This window comes from Lissotriton vulgaris, chromosome 5 (genome assembly GCF_964263255.1).
Source record: "Lissotriton vulgaris chromosome 5, aLisVul1.2, whole genome shotgun sequence".
Lineage (NCBI taxonomy): Eukaryota > Metazoa > Chordata > Amphibia > Caudata > Salamandridae > Lissotriton > Lissotriton vulgaris.
The window spans coordinates 1446341374-1446360340 of record NC_141693.1 but is presented as its reverse complement, the minus strand read 5'-3'; positions in this window follow the sequence as shown (position 1 = coordinate 1446360340).

Sequence of the window (18967 nt, the reverse complement as noted above, 5' to 3'; positions counted from 1 at the left end):
GGACCTGGGCATCCTGGTGTCAATTCAAGATCCTGGGTTTCTCGGCTACTCACTTAATATCCCAGTGCCAAAAGAGTGGAAAAAATCATCTATCCTTGCATAATTTATTCTGGTGATCTGGTGCTCATGAAATGGTTGTGTGATGGAACCATGAATGTGTTTACCACGCATGCCAGTTCCATGTGTTCTCAACCACTAAAGTCTTAACCACATATATGCCTTTACCACGCATGCCTTTACAACAAAATGTGCGTTGTTAAGGCATGTATGGCCAAGACATATCTGTGGTTAAGACCTTGAAAGGTAAGTCTTACCTCCGACCCCTTCCCTGAGTCCTAAAATTACCCCCTCCCTCCTGAAAACCAATCCCCTCCACCGAGCCCTAAAAACTTCCCTGCCTCTAGTCCTAAACACGACCCCTTCCTCCCCTAAGCCCTAAAAACTACTGTGATCCCGGCCCCCGCCCTGAGCACTAAAATTTCCCCCTAAGACCCTGCCCTGACACCTAAAACTACCCCCATCCCTCCATCCGTCCTAAAAACAAATCCCCTCCCCAGCCCTAAAAACTTCCCTGCCCCCAGCCCTAAAAACTACATTACCCTAAGCCCTAAAAAGTACTCTGACTCCCCCCTGAGCCCTAAAAACTTCACCGACCCTACCCCAGCCCTGAAAACAACCCGACACCCCCAGTCCTGAAAACTACCCAGACCCCCCACCCTGAAAACTGCCCAACCCCCCAGCCCTGAAAACTACCCCGACCCCTCCAACCCTGGTAACTATCCTGACCCCTCCAGCCCTTTAAAACTTACCTGACTCCCCCAGCCCTGAAAACTACTCCCCAACCCATGCAAACTACCCAGCCCCGCTTATCTCACCACGTCCCCTGGTTCCCCGATCCTTCCTGCTACCAGCATATGCTTGGTTAAGGCAAGCGCGGTAGCGCTTGCTTTGTCGGAACACAGATGGCTGAGCCCCCGGTGTTCCGTCTGTTTCCCCATGTAATGTGCTCTGATCCTTTCTAGCCAAATTCACACTATATAAAACCACAAAAAATTATATGCTAATGCATATAACAATATATATCAATATATTTATTTATTTATAGAGTTTTATATAGCGCTGGCTAGACCCGTAGGTATCAGAGCGTTTTACATAAGATCAGCAAACTTACAACAAAAATAACAATTTCAAGTTACATCAAATATATGAGACACATTAACGGGAGATAAGGAGAGACCAGTAGAGAGGAAAGCGGGAGAGGGGGAGTGAGAAGGGAGGGCAAGAGGGGGAAGACGGAATAAGAGACAGAGGTAAAGTCAACCCAAAGACCGAATGGGTAGGTGACGGCCTGGGAGGTAATCCCAGGCCAGTCTCCCCTATAGCTCTCAAAGAAGCTCCGACGGGTATTGGTCAGACAGGTGGATAGAAAGGAGACAAGGCAAAACTACGATGAGGGGGAGGTTGGGTGAGACATGGAGTAAGGGAGAAACTGTGCCCAAGGTCCGGCTGTGCAGGTGACGGTCAGGGGGTGAACCAAGTCTGATCTCGTCAATAGCTGGACAGAGCAGCTCCACCGGATATTAAACAGCCGTCATATTTGTGATGGAGAGCCTGTCCACCAAACTCTAAATCAGGCCCTTCACTGTGAAACTTGCATTTAGAATGTAGCCAAAGCTGTATTTTCCTACTCATGCTTCTCATAAACTGCAAATCTTTCCTACAACTAAATGATAAAAAATTACTGTGTAATTCCCTGTAGTCTCTGACCTTGACTATGACAGTGCGCTTCTCACTTGATTGGTAAAAAAAGAGTTTTGTTTCATTAAGGCTTTCTTCATCCTAGAGCCAAGCTTGTCTCTAACTCTGGCAAACATGACCATATCTCTCTGGTCTACATCTTGTTAAAGCGACTCCAGATTGAAACAAGATGCATTCATATAACTGACTATTTAACGCACAAGGCACTACACTTAAATACTTCTATCAAGAAACAAATCAAATTATCGCTGTAGGAAGATGGATACCTGACTATGGTTGCCCCCAACTTTTTGCCTAGTGTTTAGCTGGTTTTCGACTTAGTTGGCCTGGGATCCTGCTATTCAGGACCCCAGGCTATCTGCTCTCTCTGTAAAATGGACTCCAGGCACTTTAGGTGCATTACCAATTTGAACATGGATCACCTTGTGAGCCCCTGTACAGTGTACCCTAGGTACCCAGGGCATAGGTGCATCCAAGGCCTACCAGGGGCTGCAGCACGTATTGTGCCACCCCTGGCCTGGCCTTAATATTTGACACAACTGGCTGATCACTCAGCTGGGGAAAGGTGGTGTAATCGCCCTTTGCTTTAGGTATAGTATCTCTATATCTAACACATACAAGGACACACAGTAACCTATAAGTCACTCCTATGGCAGGCCTTATCAATCCTGGAGGCAGAGTGCTTGGTTATGGGTGAGATGGTGCTCTAGCATGAGCTGAGCCTGTCTGCAGCTTTCGGAACCATGTCCTTTAGCTGTTTCCTGATAGCGTCATACCATATACTCTTAAGTGCATTATGAACCTCGCGGTTAAATGCTAACTCTGGTTTGACATTATCAAAACATGTCGAGTAAGGTGTCATACGAATTGGAATACTACCCCCTCGCCAATTCTGGCGACGGGGTAGTATTCCACCCTTCTAGAGGGACACAACATGTACAGAACCTGAAACCCGGTTAAAGTTAAACAGAGCCTCTGCATCACAAAATGGATGCTGCCACCACAGACACAAGTCTGACCTCCTGCTGCTGGGAGTCCTTCCAGCGAGGGAGGCTTGGACAAAGGGTTTCCTGGCTTGGGAGGTGCTAGCACCAACCCAGGCAGGATTTTGTGAATCTGGTTAGGTAGGGCTGAATAGAATCAGACATGCCCGGGGCACACAAGGTGTCCCCGTGCATAGGCCAGTTCAAACAGGTGCTGGGGCACTCCAGCCCCAGCTCTGGCGCGGAACTGGACAAAGGAAAGGGGGAGTGACCATCCCCCTTCCTGGTCCCACCCATAGGAGGGACCTAGTAGGTAGTCCAGCCCCTAGAATTGGTTTAAAAGTAGGAGCTGAGTCCCAAAACTGCAGATTACCCTGAAATTCGACTAAAGAAGAAGAAACTCTGGACATTCGACGTTCTGCTGCTCAGAAGACTGAAGAATCTCCCTTGTGGCCAAGGAGTGACCACCCTGTGAATACAGGCACCATCCAGCGATCAACGACTGCTTTGCCGCCGCCTCCTGCGGCAGCCCGAGTCCTGAGCCTGACAACAACCAGACTCCCAGACATCTAACAGCCCGATCCACAGTCCCTGCAAAGCTGAGACCAGTGGAGGCGACCTGAGACGTGGGACTGGACCTCTTGGAAAGTCCACGAGAAGCTGACTGCGCAGCACCTGAGGCACCCTCACCGCTGTGCTTGGGGTCTTGAGAAGCCCCACCAACGAGCTACAATTGCACTAAGGACCAGCCCTCCAACTCTCACGAGATCTGCGTGGGGCCCTTTTGCTTTGTTCCACTCAACGTGCCTTCTAGTTGCTAGTCCGTTGGCTAGTGGCCATTTTGGCGACCAAACAACAACTTTCCACCGCTGGTCTGGTTGCTCCAGACTGGCCCTTGCTGCTCCTAAAAGCAGCAATCCCTCTGACCTTGCTGGTTAGAGTGAGAAGCCTTCTTTGTTTCCTGCGTGGCTTGCATTAGCCAAAGCCTGTTTGCTCCGATCGACACCGCCATCAACTAGAGCCTACGTGGGACAGCTCGTGAGTGACTCCTGGTCGTCGTCATCATCGCCTGGTCCCCGTGGCTGAAGAAAAAAGCTTCACGACATCACCTGTTTGCACCAGACAACGCCTGGTTCCACGCTGGTCACTGGCTAGTGACTTTGAACATTGTCCCCTCTGCTTTCAGGTCTTCAACACTTCAGATCCACCCTTGGATCCACCGGAACTCTTCACATCAGGTCGCCTGCAGCATCAACACTCCAAGGCTCCATCTGAACTGCTGCAGAATCCCGACACACTTTGACTCCACTGCACCCGCTTCCCGTGGGTGAGGTAACGCTGGCACTCCGGTGCCCCCGAGTAGTTTAACTCTCCTTGTGTCCAGATTCCAAAGGATTAAGTTCTAGACTGACCGGAAGACTTCCTACCTTTACCTTTAAAACTTTTACGCATCCATTGATTTCAATGTGAACTGCTTCTAACTTTGCGCACTGCAAACCAGATCCCGTGGGCCTCCTAGTTCTTAACCTTTGTTAGTACAGCATAGCCCCAGCGATTCCCAAGGCCCTAGGCCTTACCTCCTTTCGACTCGTGGTACTTATACCACTTCTTTAGTATATGGTTTTAGGGGCCACCAGGGCCTATCCATATTTGTGCAACTTTTGTATACTTATCAATTGAATTGTTTCAAACGTGTTTGCTTCTGTGCTCATAAAGAGTTCAGGGGACTATTTGTAGTAATAAATGCATATGTATTTTGAATATATATCCTGTGTGGTGTCCTTTCACTTGGTGTTCAAGCGGTTACATATGGTAATACAGCCGGCTTCACATGCCAAAACAGTTTAGCCTAAGACTGCTTTGTCCACGCTACCACTAGGATAGCTGGTCTATAAGGTTGACTTACAACCAATCACCATAAGGGTTGGTTGGACTGATACAAGGTGGTCACTAGAACTAGTGAACATCATATATCAGGCCAACTTCTCACAATCGCCTACAGTGGTAACGGTTTAAGAACAAATGCCGCAATGCCATATTTTATTTTAGGTATGCATCTAAGATCTGGAGCTGCCTACCAGTATCATTTGACTGCTCAACTCTTTCAGCCTTTTGTAAGTGTTCGCTGAAATCGCGCCTTCTTGAAAAATGCTTTTATACTGATACTTTCAATTCTGCTTTTGATGTACCGGTTGCCCTTCTCAGTTATCTATCTACAAACAGGTACCTTTCAAAACCAAGGAGCAGTTACCGTCTGGGGGGGGAAGGGGGGGGGGGGGGGGAATCTACCAAACTGCTGTGATCACACGCCTTTTGGTTCAGGATGCAGCGGACACTACGACGTCACACCGTAGGCCACATTTAGCAATATGTGGTGTGTGTATGATGTTTGGGTTGCAAGGGCCCATCTAAACCCTTAGCTGTGGTGTCACTGCATCTACTGCATTGTTTATGACTACTCGAAAGGGAGCCAGGTGAAGTTTATGAAGCACAAAAGCCCGAAGGGCGTCGGAGCGCCTCAAGTTATACATTTAATGTGACATTATGGCTGTATTTTTACTATCTTAATGAGGCCACTCAGGCTCGTTCTCTTTGCATTATGGCGCTTGGTAACTACGCTTCGCCGCTGCCGTCAGTAGACAATCATGTCACAAGTTAGTGAGGCGCTTTGTAATACCTTTTTTTTTTCTCAAACAAGAGCCACACCTATTGGCGATGCTTGTTTCTTTTCTGCCTGAGGAGAAAGGAAATCGAAACTACTGCAGCAACAATTTTCGTTAGTTTCGTTTCTTTTGCAAGAAAGAAGTTTGGTGAAAGCGGGTGAGATCAGGCAGAAGACAGGAGAGCCTGCTGTGGAGGCCAGCGAGGGAAGGCGGCGGGAGAGCAGGAAGGTAAGCGGAGACAGCAGCGAACGCTCGCGAGAGGTGGGATGGGGGTCAAGGGACGGGAGCTCTAGGCAGAAGGAAGGAGGAACCAACCAGATCGCTGGCAAGTTCGTTTCTTCCGTCCCGACGCGAAAGTGACATTTTGTCGCTAGGAGTAAGTTTTCGTGAACTGTTCGGACAGGGGTTGAATAACATTAATAATTTTTTAATGTCATAGATATTAGGTAAATTGTGCTGAACAGATATGCAAATACGACAAAACAGGCACTTATATTGCATCATATGACAAGTATCTATCTACACGAGACTAAAGTGGCTACATAACATGACTTGAACAGTAGCATGAGTGTAACATAGACAGTAGCAACATAACATAAGGCACACTGCAGGTTCATCTTACCTAAAATAGCTTAACAATATAGAAAGCAACCACTGCATATTACATACCTTAAAATTACATAGAGCAGCGACATAGCATGCCATAAACAACAGCATATTTGCATTTCATATAGGCAGGAGCAACATAACCATAATATAAACAAACAACAGCACCATAACATTACATATAGGCAGGAGCACATAACCATAATATAAACAGCAGCTACACAACATAAAACACAGAGGCTAAATATTACATAGCATAACACGAAATAACATAACAAGCAGCATCTACATGTTACATAACAAATGATAAAATAGCATAACAGACAGCAGCTATAAGATATAGAGCCAGCAAAAATGGATATAAACACCAGCAACATAATATAACATAGAGAGTAGCAACATAAAATAACCAGACAGCAGCTACACAACATATCTTAGATAACAGTGTAATACATAGAAATCTTCAAAGGGGTCCCACTGATACTTGGTCCTGTTAAACCAACAAAGAAGAAATTGGCACAGAAGCTGAAATATAAAAGAACATCTTTATTATCTTCAAATGAGTGAGACTAGCCACACAGAAGCCTTAGCAACAGAATGAGGCAGTCTGAGGAGTGCAGAAAACGGGGGCCTTATATATGCGTAGGGTTACATAGTAAGCATATGACCAAGGGGCAGTCCTGGCTCATGTAAGCATGCAAAATGACTAAGATGAGCATACAAGATCTGTTTGCTCAACAAAGTGGGAGTAGAATTACTTCTTCATACAGCAGCAAAAATAGCCTGACAGTTATACTAGAGAAGCAGGTGCATTCTACTAGCTAGGCCCTTCTGGGCATGTGCGAAGGTGGAAGATGCTAAATATAATTTGTCTCTAGGCAGATTTCAAGAGCAGTTAACAGAAAGGTAGGACAGAGCACATGGCGAGCACATGGCAAACAAAATGGCTGCCAGAAATACAAAATGGCTTTCACAAAGCGGATAAGATAACTTCTAAATACAGGATGGCTTCTGCTAATGCTAACCCATTGCTGTCAATTTACAACGGACAACCGTTTTAGCATTAGCTGAAGACATTCCTATGATCCAGTAGGAACATAGAAAATATTTGCACATTAATTTTTATATTTTTATCAATTTCCTAATTCATTGCTAGGTGGGCATTTTCCGTTCTAAATATTTCATTAAGCAGGTATATGTGAGCTATATGCAGGAATACAAAGGGAACGAAGCATCAGGTCATAATTAACATACAAATAGCAGGATAGAGAGTTATGACCACTATTACAAACAGAATGATCATTTTTCAGTCCTAAGCAAAAGCAAATCCTAAAATCATCTCGTAAACATTTTCAGGGCTTCTATGCATTTCAGTAAGTATTCATTTTAAATTTCAGAATAGCTAACAGCACATATCTAATAAAAACATTTTCCAGTTGACTGTTACATTTTCCTTTTAAAAGGACTAGAACATCCATTTAATGCATTCAAGGAAAGGGCAAAGTCACATTTTTCAATTGCTCAGAAAAATGTTTTTCGTGCATAATAAGTATAACTAATGCAAATATTAAAGCTACTAAACAAATTAGTACAAAAACAATCCTGGCTCCAAGGGACCAGGAGGACCACACAGGGCCATAGGAATTAGAACGAAGAGCTGCAAAGGGCTGTCCTCCTCAAAAAATGGGACGACTAAAGGGATACATTATTGACAAAAAAATGAATAAGTCCTTGGGGAAATTGAAGCCGCTGTACAACCAACCAGAGGGGAGTCTTCTCCCTGTGTCCGTTTGAGCCTCACAGGCAGGCTCTTGTTGTTTCCACGGTGGAGCTGCACAACTCGCAACTCATAAATCACAGTCCAGTTTCAAGAAAAAAGTCTCTTCTTTCAAAATAGGGCAGTCAACCAGCAGGCAAATGATCTTAGCGATCATGTCCAGTGTCTCAGGCAGTGCACCAGTTTTCTTCACTTCAATGTAACAGGCACCAGAGACACAGCACCTGTACCCTAATCTCAAGTCCTTCCCTAACTCCTGTATTGCTCTGCTGGCGCACTGCTCATTCGTTGGGGCAAAACATTGCATCTGGTGTGCTCAGGCACCTCTTGACCAACAAACAAAGGTGCAAACTTGTATTCACTTTGGGACCAGAATTCAAAGGCCTGATGCTAGGATCTCTGAAGCAACCCTTGTTTCAAAAGGGGTCACCTCAAGCAAAGCTTCCTCGCCATTCTGGTCGGTCTGTGACTCTCATCTGGGCATCAACTTAACTTCTAAATACAGGATGGCTTCTGCTAATGCTAACCCATTGCTGTCAATTTACAACAACAGCAGCATAGCAAAACATAGACAGGAGCAACCTTTTTATAGCATAAACAGGAGCGGAACAACATAACATACCGCAGCACCATATTACATTCCATAAAATAACGTGAACTGACAGGACAACAGCTGCATATTACCTAACAGAACAGACAGCAGCAACATATTACATAACATGAAATAACAGGACAGCAGTTACATATCATATAACAGAACAGAAAATAACAGAACAAATAGCAGCTACATATATAAAATTAAATGACATGACAGCATCTACATTACATAAAATAATATCACTAGGAGGACTTTGGGGTCCATCAACCGTGCTACTGTGTGATGCTGCAGTGGTCTCAAGGATTTAGGTATCAATTTTGATACAGGTGCAGTGGCACCAAGACCCACATTTTTTTAAAGGACCCTCTGCACCCCAGTTATGGATGTTTTTACTACTCAGCCATAGTAGGCAACAGAGGGCCCATATCCCACAGGCTTCTATCCTACTGTGGACACATTCGAGAAAATGCTAAAAATGCATCTTTTCAATATTTAAGCCACTTGCTATCTCCCCCCAGCTCACAGAGCCCGGAGGCTCCTTATGGAGCAGCTGTTGCAATATACAAGACTGTTCCAGTCATTCAATCTCATGCTTGCAGTAGGGCTCGTTACACACTTGCTACTCCACTGGTGCTCGCGGATCCCTAAATAAGAACGAATGGGCAGAGGTGCGGCCTTCAGCTTACCTTCAACCCATTCCTACATCTCCATCTCCATCTCTGTCCTCCCATTAGAGATGGGCCAATTGGTGGTTACATGTAAAAAGCCAGGAGCAGTGAAAGTGCTAGTGATGTTGGGGCCCATGGAAATGGATCGTGGTGCGATGCGAAAGGATACACAAATAGAAGCATCAAGGTCTTTCCCGGCTCAGTCATTACACACCTACAGCAATTTCAGCCAAGACTGTTACAAAGCTTCGGTAAATGCGCAGTGCAGCCCACTGATTAGTGTTCAGTCAAATAAAAGCTCTGTTGTGAATCCTCCCACGGCTCATTATCCTCCAACTCTACCTTGATTTTCACTACGTCAAGAAATCTAGTTTTTTCCAACTCCAAAGCATTTGATTTGATTTGATTTGTCAATTTATAGAGCGCGGGAATGCCCGTGGGCGTCTTGGCGCTATGACAGAACCTCATCTCATAGGAACGGTTTCTAGAGTTATGCAGAGAATAGCCAGGTTTTTACTTCCTTTCTGAAGGATTTCAGAGATGGGCAAGTTTTTATGGCAAGAGGCAGCTGATTCCAAGTTCTTGCCGCATGTACAAGGAAGCTTCTTCCACCCCAGTTAGCTCGCCTAAACCTGGGGACACTAATTAGCTTTAATTGGCCGGATCTGAGATGTCTCGTTGGTTCATATATTTTTAAATGTGATCTTAAAATTTGTGATCCAGTTCCCTGAAGTGCCTTGTAGGTCAGGCAGAGTGATTTAAATTTCACTCTTTTTTTCAATTGCCAGCCAATGCAGGGTTTTTAGTTTGTGACTGATTGGTTCAAACTTAGGTATGCCTAAAACCAATCTGGCTGCTGCGTTTTGTAGGCGTTGTAGTTTAGCTATGATTTTTTTCGTCGCTCGGGCATATAAACCATTTCCGTAATCCAGTCTTGACAGCGCTAAGGCTGTCACTACTGTCTTACGCGAATCCTGTGGTAGATAAGGCAGTATTTTTTTATCATTTGTAAAATATACCAGAGTGTTGATGACAGCTTTCTGGCTTGGGCTTCAAAAGATAGATAGGTGTCAAGAGTGATTCCCAGATTCTTCACTTTTTCTGATGAGCTTGGGCATCTACCTAAGTCATTAGGCCACCATGCGGGCGACCAGATGTTTGTGTCACCCCCTAATATCATCACCTCACTTTTGTCTCCATTAAGTTTCAGACAATTTCTTTCCATCCACTGGCTCACCTGTATCATACATAATTGAAATGTTTCTGCTGTGTCTTCCACATCCTTGCTGATGGACACCACAATTTGGGTGTCGTCAGCATAGGATATTGGAGTGAAACCACAGCTTCTTATGATTTATGCAAGGGGGGGCCACGTACAAATTAAAAAGGGTGGGACTCAGTGAGGATCTCTGTGGGACCCCGCATGGTGAATTAAAGGATTTAGATTTTGCTTCTCCTACTTCTACCGAAAAAGTTCTGTTTACTAGGTAGGATGCGATGAGGGTGCATGCTGAATCATGTATTTCTGCATTTTTCAAACGAGTTAGGAGAATCTCGTGACTGACCGCGTCGAAGGCCGCCGATAGGTCGAGTAATATCAAGGCGGCCTTCGTTCCGTTATCCAGCAGTTTCCTAAGCTCTTCCACAGCTGTAATTAAGGCGGTTTCTGTTCCATGTCCTTCACGGAAACCAAACTGAGAGTGGTCTAACCAGTTTCCATCCATCAGATAATGGGATAGCTGTTTGTTTAAAAGTTTCTCTAAAATCTTTCCAGAAAAAGGTATCCTAGCTATAGGTCCGTAATTACTCGGTTCTTCACAGTCCAGATTTGATTTTTTTAAAAGTGGTCTGATTGATATCTTTTTCCAGTCGTCTGGAAAGATATTAGTTCCATTTATTTGAGCAAATAATTTTTCTAATACCAGACTCAATTGTTCTGCACAGATTTGCATTATTTTGGGTGGACAAGGGTCCAATGGTCTGCCTGAGTTGGTGGTGAGTAGTTCCTTCTGGATTTGATCTACTGTTGGATTACTAAATTGGAACAATGTAGATTGAGCTGATTGTTCCCCTGATTTTATAAGTTGTGAGGTAGCCTGATCAGCCTGATCTGCCATGTCTGTGTTATGGCTTTTAAAAGATTCGTAAACTGAAGATACTTTGTTTACAAAGAAATCCTTTAGTGTTTTACCGAAATCTGATGTCATTTCTTCTGACGTGCTGTTTTCAATTTTTGAAAGTTTTTTAACAGTAGAGAAGAGGGTTTTACTGGAGTTTTTTGACTCGTTAATTTTTTGGACGAAGTATTTGCTTTTCTCTGTTTTTTATTAATTTTCTATAGCTGGTTAGGGCTGCTTTATAATCTTTTTTTTGCTGAGCGTCGTAGTTGGATCTCCACTTTTTTTCTGCTCTTCTACACAACTGTTTTTGTTCCTTCAGAACTTCTGAGAACCATGGTTGTGAGTGGGTCTTTCTTTTAAACGTGACTTTCTTTTGTGGGACAGTAATACGGACTGCACTCTCCATCCACTCATTGAATTGTTTACAGGCTTTGTTGCTGTCTGCGTCGAGAGTTGGATAGGATGAACAGAGGGTGTCGATAAAGGCTTGTGGTTGGACCTTGGACCAGTCCGGATATGTTTTTTTTTTATGGCTTCGATAGGTCTTCCTGTCTCTTGTGCGACCTCTAGTGAAAAGGAGACCAACTTGTGATCTGACCATGGGATCATGAGAGTATCGATGTTATTTAGATTCTGACATGATGTAAAGATCCCGTCTAAGGTATGGCCTGAACAGTGTGTATTTAAATGTACTTTTGTTGTAAATCAAAGTTTGCCATTTATTCTTTAAATGACTCTATTACTTCCTACATCCTTTCAATTGGCAGAAGTTTCAATACCTCTAAGCCAATCATCAATTTCTTGAGAAGTGTGACCACATTTTAAAGAAAACAATCAGTTTTTATTAATTTTCACATTATATCAAGTTATATATTGATTTCTCATATAAATCCAATTGGTGCTTATTATAGTTGCTTCGTACAAAGCTCAGCAATCGACTACTGAACATAAAGTACCATCGTGTTTTTTTCCCCTTCCATTCGCCATACAGCTCGTTTTTGTGATGTTTAACACTTTATTACATTTATAACATTTTGGTCATTTTTTTTCAAAGCTGTACATTTTCTCAAAAGTGTGTGTAACTTGTTCTTCTCTTCCAGTTTTTTCGTCGATAATTATAAATAAAAGCAGGGTAAACCTTGTGTAGGGATCAACAAATATAACGATAACAGGTGTTAAAAGTTGGCTATTATTCTCGGTTGTAATGTTTTCGCCTGGGCACCTTGGCTCTTGTGTGAATGTTTGTACATAGTCAATGACTATAGCATAGTGTTAGTTGGGCTGCGAGGGGTGCCGCCTGTTGTTGCTGTCTGCTAAATCTTTGCTGTTTCATGTGTAATTGTTTTTGCCAAATTCAATCGCCTTTCTCTTACTTATTTGGTCAACGTAATTGTTGGGGGCGTTCAGGGTTCGTCTCTGTTTTGGACCCAGGACAACTCAGTTAGAATCACATCCCAGCTATTGGCAATGGGGATCTTACATCGCCCCAGTGTGTCTTGTCTATGAAGCGATATGCTCTCTGCCTTAGCCCAAACGATCATAAAGCGTCTACACATTTCTATGTGCGGGGGATGCAGAGCCTTCCACTTTCTAGTGGTCAGTCTTTTTGCTGGCACAATCCCTATGTCGAGGAAACGGGACGTTACCTTATTGTTACGGTCCCCTGCGGTATATGTAATATGTATGTGTGCCATTCTGGGGAGAGGACTCTGTTCGTGCAGTGTGCCAAATCCTCTGCTACTGCTTTCCAGTTTTCTGTTAGAGCAGGGTATTCCCAGAGCATGTGTAATAGATCTGCATATTCCTTTCAGACATCATGTCTCTCCACATCTGCTCGGTCTGCGCTGGCTGCCAGTGGCTACCAGGATCGAATTTAAGGCTCTGACCCTAGCTTTCAGGACGCTACAGGGTAGCTGTCCTAATTACCTCAAATTGAGACTTCCCCGATAACAGCAGGCGAGGTCTCTTCGCTCAAATTCATTGAACCTGTTACATGCTCCACGAGCCTTGAAGGCTCAACTCAGGGGTAGGACCTTTTCCGTTAGGACAGTAAAACTGTGGAATGACTCTCTATTCAATCTGCAACTTCAGAGACTTGTTTTAGGAAGCTATTAAAGACGTGGCTTTTTGCTCAAAAAATCTAAATCACTTTCTTTCCCTCTTACATCTAGCTACTCACTTAGCGCCGAGACACCTCCATGTGAGGTAGCTGTTCGCGCTTTAAAAAATTCAGTATTATTATTATTATTATCTGTGAGCGAACATCTGGGGCATTGAGTGTCTTGGCGCTTGAAGTACTGGTTAATCTTTGCTGGTGTGAGATATGCTCTGTGCATGATAAATAATTGAATCCTGAGCACAGGCATATTTCTAGGGACGTTTGTGTGACTCTGTAATATTGAGGAACATTCTGAATTTGAAAATGTCAGCTCATCTCAGTTTCCAAATGATGTCTTAGAGGCGTCAGATCAGCAGCTGTATGGTGCCGTAATGAGGCTGCAAACCACTTGATCAAGTGACCTCCCTGACCAATGACATGTATATATTGCATGGTAAGGTGTGTGACCGGTTCCGCAGATAAGTCCCCCGATGTGGTTGCAAGTGCTGCCATGAGTGAACGATGCAATAAGAATTGTCTAGGTGGTAATTCCTCTTCTTCCACATGTGAAGTGTGTGAATGCAGCGTCCCTTCTCAGTATAAATCTCCTACGTCTTGGATTCCTGCTTCCGGCCAGTGCTGTAATTCTGTCGCTGAGGTGACTGTTTTGCCCCTGGGGGTTCCTTCTAGTGCAAGGGCGGGTGTGTACGGAGTGAATGCTCAGGTCATGTATAATACTCTATGAAAGCATTCATGTGCCTCCCGGTGCAGTAATAAGTCTGGAGGTTTAGTTCTTGCACAGGGGTGGAAAAGCTTCAGCAGGTATAGGAGTTGCTAGGGTGGGAGTGTGGTGGCCATATCTTCTCTCTGCCTATCTGCCATCCATCTGGCCACCCACTGCAGTTGGGCAGCCAGGCAATACTGTTCCAGATTTGGGACTGCTAACCCACCTTGGTTGACTGGTAGATACAATTTTCTAATTGCCACACAATATCTTGATCTGTGGAAAAAATGTCCTTTTTTAGGGGCTCACTGCTGCAGGGGTTCACCCTTATCAGTCCACTGGTCCTTAAACCAACAAGATAGAGATTGGCACAGAGGCGGGAGTATAAAAAAAAAGTTTATTAATCACTTATGAGTGGGACTACATCGATACAGCACCCTCGGGCACTGTATGAGATAGTACAAAGAATACAGAGACAGGGGAGGAGCTACGCGGGCATCCAAGATGGTCGCGTGAGCAGAGAGCTCCCGAGACCCGCGCCGTCCTCCTTTATCTATCCTTCACCTATCCTGGTCATTTTGACGGGCTTTTGCAGCACTATCATCGCTGATGCTACTGATCCTTTTCCGGTCGAAATCGGACCTTGGGGACCATTTTTCTGCAACTTGGAACTTTCTGGCCTGCCCGCTGGCGCGACCGGGGACTCGGCTGCCCACTGTGGCCGACATGTAATTGAACAACAACGGCTGCCTGGCATCTGGCCCGCCGGAGGTGTATTGCTTTCACTTTCGGTTCCTTCCCTTTGTTCCTGTCTCCTCCTACTCTGCCTCGCCTGCTGCCCTCTCGATCTGAACGATCCTCCGTTGGACTGGCAAGGAGGCCGCTACACCTCTGCTTCATTGGCGCATCGGAGTTTCGAGACTTTTCTACCTGTTCGTCACCTCCTTTGGCTAGCCGCCCAACTCTGGAGGCGAGATGGCGACGAAAGTGGAGGCCGAAAGACGCCGGAAAGCTGCGACCCGGGGGGGATCGATCCAAACGAACATGATCGAACGCTATACCCAGCCGAGAGGCTCCCCCGGGACCGTATGCATGGGTGCTGAAGGACTTCAAACGGACACATCGTCCACGTCGGAAGTATCGCTCCAAGACCTAATGGCTGCCATCACTGGACTTAAGGCCGACATGGGCCAACAGTTTGAGGCCGTGGTGACCAAAATTGACACGGTGGCGGTGGATGTGACTCTGATCCGAGCCGACCTGGCCAAAACGAATGAGCGGGTGAAGGCACTGGATCTTAAAACGTCGAGCCTGGTGACCGACATGGCTGAGGCGCAGTCCGAAATTGGCAATCTGCGTGCATCGCACGACTTGCTGCTCAAGCGGATGGAGGACTATGATAACAGGGCCAGGCGGAACAACATACGCCTTGTCGGAGTTCCGGAAGGCGATGGTTCGGTAGCGACCGATCTGCTGGTCGAGGAACTGATAGTCGCCCACCTGGCCCCGGCAGGGCTTAGTAAGTTCTTTGCCGTTGAGCGCGCCTATCGTTTCCCCGGAGGTCAAGCGAAGCTGGGGAATCCGCCGAGGCCTATCATTGCCAAGCTTTTTCATTACCGGGACAGGGATGCTATCCTCCAGGCCGCCCGTAAGCATGGTCCCCTGAAGTATGACAATAACTCTATCTCCATATATCCCGACTTCACTCCTCAAGTGCAGCGGCAAAGATCTGGTTTCCTCGGAGTGAAGCGTCGCCTAAGGGACCGGGGACTGAAATACGCCATGCTGTTTCCGGCCCGGCTCCGGATTGAATATCGGGAACGTGCCTATTTCTTTGATCAACCTGAACGTGCTGCCGACTGGTTGGACTCGTTGCCGGCAGATGACTTTGGGAGCGGAGGCCCTGGTGGCGCGGAGGGTGGTGCAGAGGCCCAGGAGTAACAGATGCCCTGGAGGTTCCGATTGAGACTATGCAACGTACTGTACATATTGACTTATTCTCTGATGACTCTGCCCGTGGCGGTGCGGTAACGGGTGATTTCTCCCTTCCTCCTCGGGGGGTTCTTTGTGTAGAAGTATGGGGCGACAGGCACACTGCAGTTGGGGGTGGCTTTTTAGTCAGCAGGGGTGCAGGGAGGGGGGTGTTGTAACGGGTTTGGGTTCTGGGGTCGGTGTTTGGGGACTGGTTTGTGTTTCGTTTCATTTGTTCTGTTCTCTGTTTCATGGTATTTCATATCTTGCAATGATTGTTCATAGTGGGTCCTGCTGGGGGGTGGGTGTGGAATGTTTCTGCCATAATGGGGGGGGGGTGAACTGCGGATTCTTTCCTGGAACGTGAATGGTCTGGGGGATAGAATTAAGCGGGGCATTGTACTGCAATTTTTGAGGCGCCACGCCCCTGATGTTGTGTTCCTTCAAGAGACCCACTTGATTGGTAACGCTTGCAAGGCATTAGACCGCCGGGGTTATCGACTGGTTGCACATGCGGGTTTCACTTCGGGTTCCCGGGGTGTGGGTATTATGGTAAAGTCTTCCCTTGCTCTTGCTATTGATGATGTTATCCTTGATGAGCGTGGGCGGTATGCTGCTGTTTCGGGGAGGTGGGAGGGTAAACAGGTCGTGTTTGTTGTTGTCTATATCCCCCCGGGACTGCAGGCTACCACTTATGCTGATTTAGGTAGGACTCTTCTTGGGCTGCCAGACGGCCTGTTGGTCCTGGGCGGGGACTTCAATTCTGTCATGTCCGGCGACTGCGACCGACTACCCCCTAGAGTATTACCACAGTCCCAGATGTGGCTCAGTGAAATGGCTGACACTTTTGGCTTAGTAGATGTCTGGCGCTCACTACATCCCACGCTCCAACAATACACTTTTCATTCTGGCGCGCACGGCAGTCTCTCCCGTATTGACTATTTTTTTATGTTAGCCTCCACTTTGTCCACTGTTCGTGAGATTCGGCACCTTCCCCGGGGTATCTCGGACCACTCCCCCCTGTTGATCACGATTTCTGTGGGTGGTCGGCATGGTAACAGAGTCCCCCCGATTCCCCCCTGGCATTTTAAAAACCCCAGGCTCCGCTCGGAATTGATTAAAGCAATAGATTGCTATTTTTCTGAGAACCTGGGCTCTGTCACTTCCCCCACTGTTCTCTGGGAGGCCTTCAAGGCGGTTATTCGGGGTTCCGCCCTGTCACTCATTGCTACTGAGCGTAGGGTGAAGAGGGAGGCTGTTGTGGCTCTTGAAACTGAAATCACTGCGCTTGAAAGTGAGTTGGGTGGGAATGACACGCCTGCACTGTTGCATGAATTGGACCTGAAACAAGCAGACTATAAGGCCTGTGTCACGGATGCTGCTAAATTGATGCGGTCTAATCAACTTGGTCGACTGTACGATGTGGGTGACAAGGCTAGCAAGCTTCTTGCATGGCTGGATAGGACTGAGCGTGCGAGTCGTGTTGTTCCCTCCATTGTTCGTGATTCTGGTGTTACTGTCTCGGATCCGGGTGAGGTTGTTGAGTGTTTTGTTGACCACTTTCGTATGGTTTATACGCCTGTTAGTGATCGAGATGAGGCCAACTCCATATTCCTCCTGCGTGACATTGCTCTGCCTACCGTGTCTGATGAGGACTGCCTCGCTTTGGAGGCCCCCTTTACTGTCGACGAGATTGCCCTCGCAATCCGTTCCCTTCGCTCGGGTAAGGCAATGGGCCCTAACGGACTCCCCATTGAACTCTACAAACTTTGCCCTGACAAGATGGCCGCTCATCTGCGTCACATGTTTCTTGAGGCGGTTGAGACCGGATGCCTCCCCCTTGAGCAGCGCCTTGCTACCATAGTGGTCATCTATAAGGATGGCAAACCTCGTGACCGCTGTGCCTCGTACCGCCCCATCTCCCTCCTTAATGCGGAACCCAAAATCCTTGCTAAGGTGCTGGCCAATCGGATGCTTGCTGTTATCTGCGACTTGATCCATCCGGATCAATCCGGGTTCATCCCTCACAGGAACACTGCTCTTAATTTACGTAGGCTCCACAGTGTCCTCGCGAGAGCTTCTACTCTCGCCGAGCCAGCAGTGATCGCCTCCCTTGACGCCACGATGGCATTTGACACCATTGAATGGCCTTATCTATGGGCAGTCCTCGCCAAATTTGGCTTTGGCCCCACCTTCATCGCATGGGTCAAGCTTCTCTATGAACAGCCGCTAGCTCAGGTCGCTGTGAACGGGAGGTGCTCAGACCCATTTCCTTTGGGCCGTGGCACACGTCAAGGATGTCCCCTTTCTCCGCTTTTGTTCGCTTTGGCACTCGAACCTCTAGCCGCGTGGCTCCGGTGGGAACCCTCGATCAAAGGGATCCGATGGTCCCCTGACCTCGAGGATCGTGTTTCCTTGTATGCGGATGACATCCTCCTTTATCTTACTTCCCCTCAGAAGTCACTCAATGTCCTCTTCGACGTCCTTACGTCCTTCGGTAAGAACTCGGGGCTGGTCATTAACTGGACCAAGTCCTGTGTCTACGCCATAGCTGGTACTCTACCGCCTCTCCCCCGTAGATTTCCCATCCTGGTAGCGACTGACGGTTTTAAGTATCTGGGGGTCCATGTATCCATGATCTCTTCGGTCCGCTATGAGCGGAACTTGTATGCTCCGCTCCGCAGGCTGAAGCAGGATGTTCGGCGATGGCGCGAACTGCCCTTATCCCCATTGGGCCGGGCGGCGCTCTTTAAGATGATGTCGCTTCCCCGCTTCCTCTATGCCCTGCAAAATTTCTTCGACCCCGTTCCAGCCCGCTATTTCCATGAAGTCGAAAGTTTACAGCGGCAACTTATCTGGGATGGCCGTGCCCGAATTGCCTTATCTAAGCTCACACTCTCCTGGTACGATGGGGGTATTGCGCTACCGGATATTAGACGGTACTACTGGGCCTCGCACCTGAGCGCCATCAACCATGCGACATATTCTTCGGAGCCAGCCC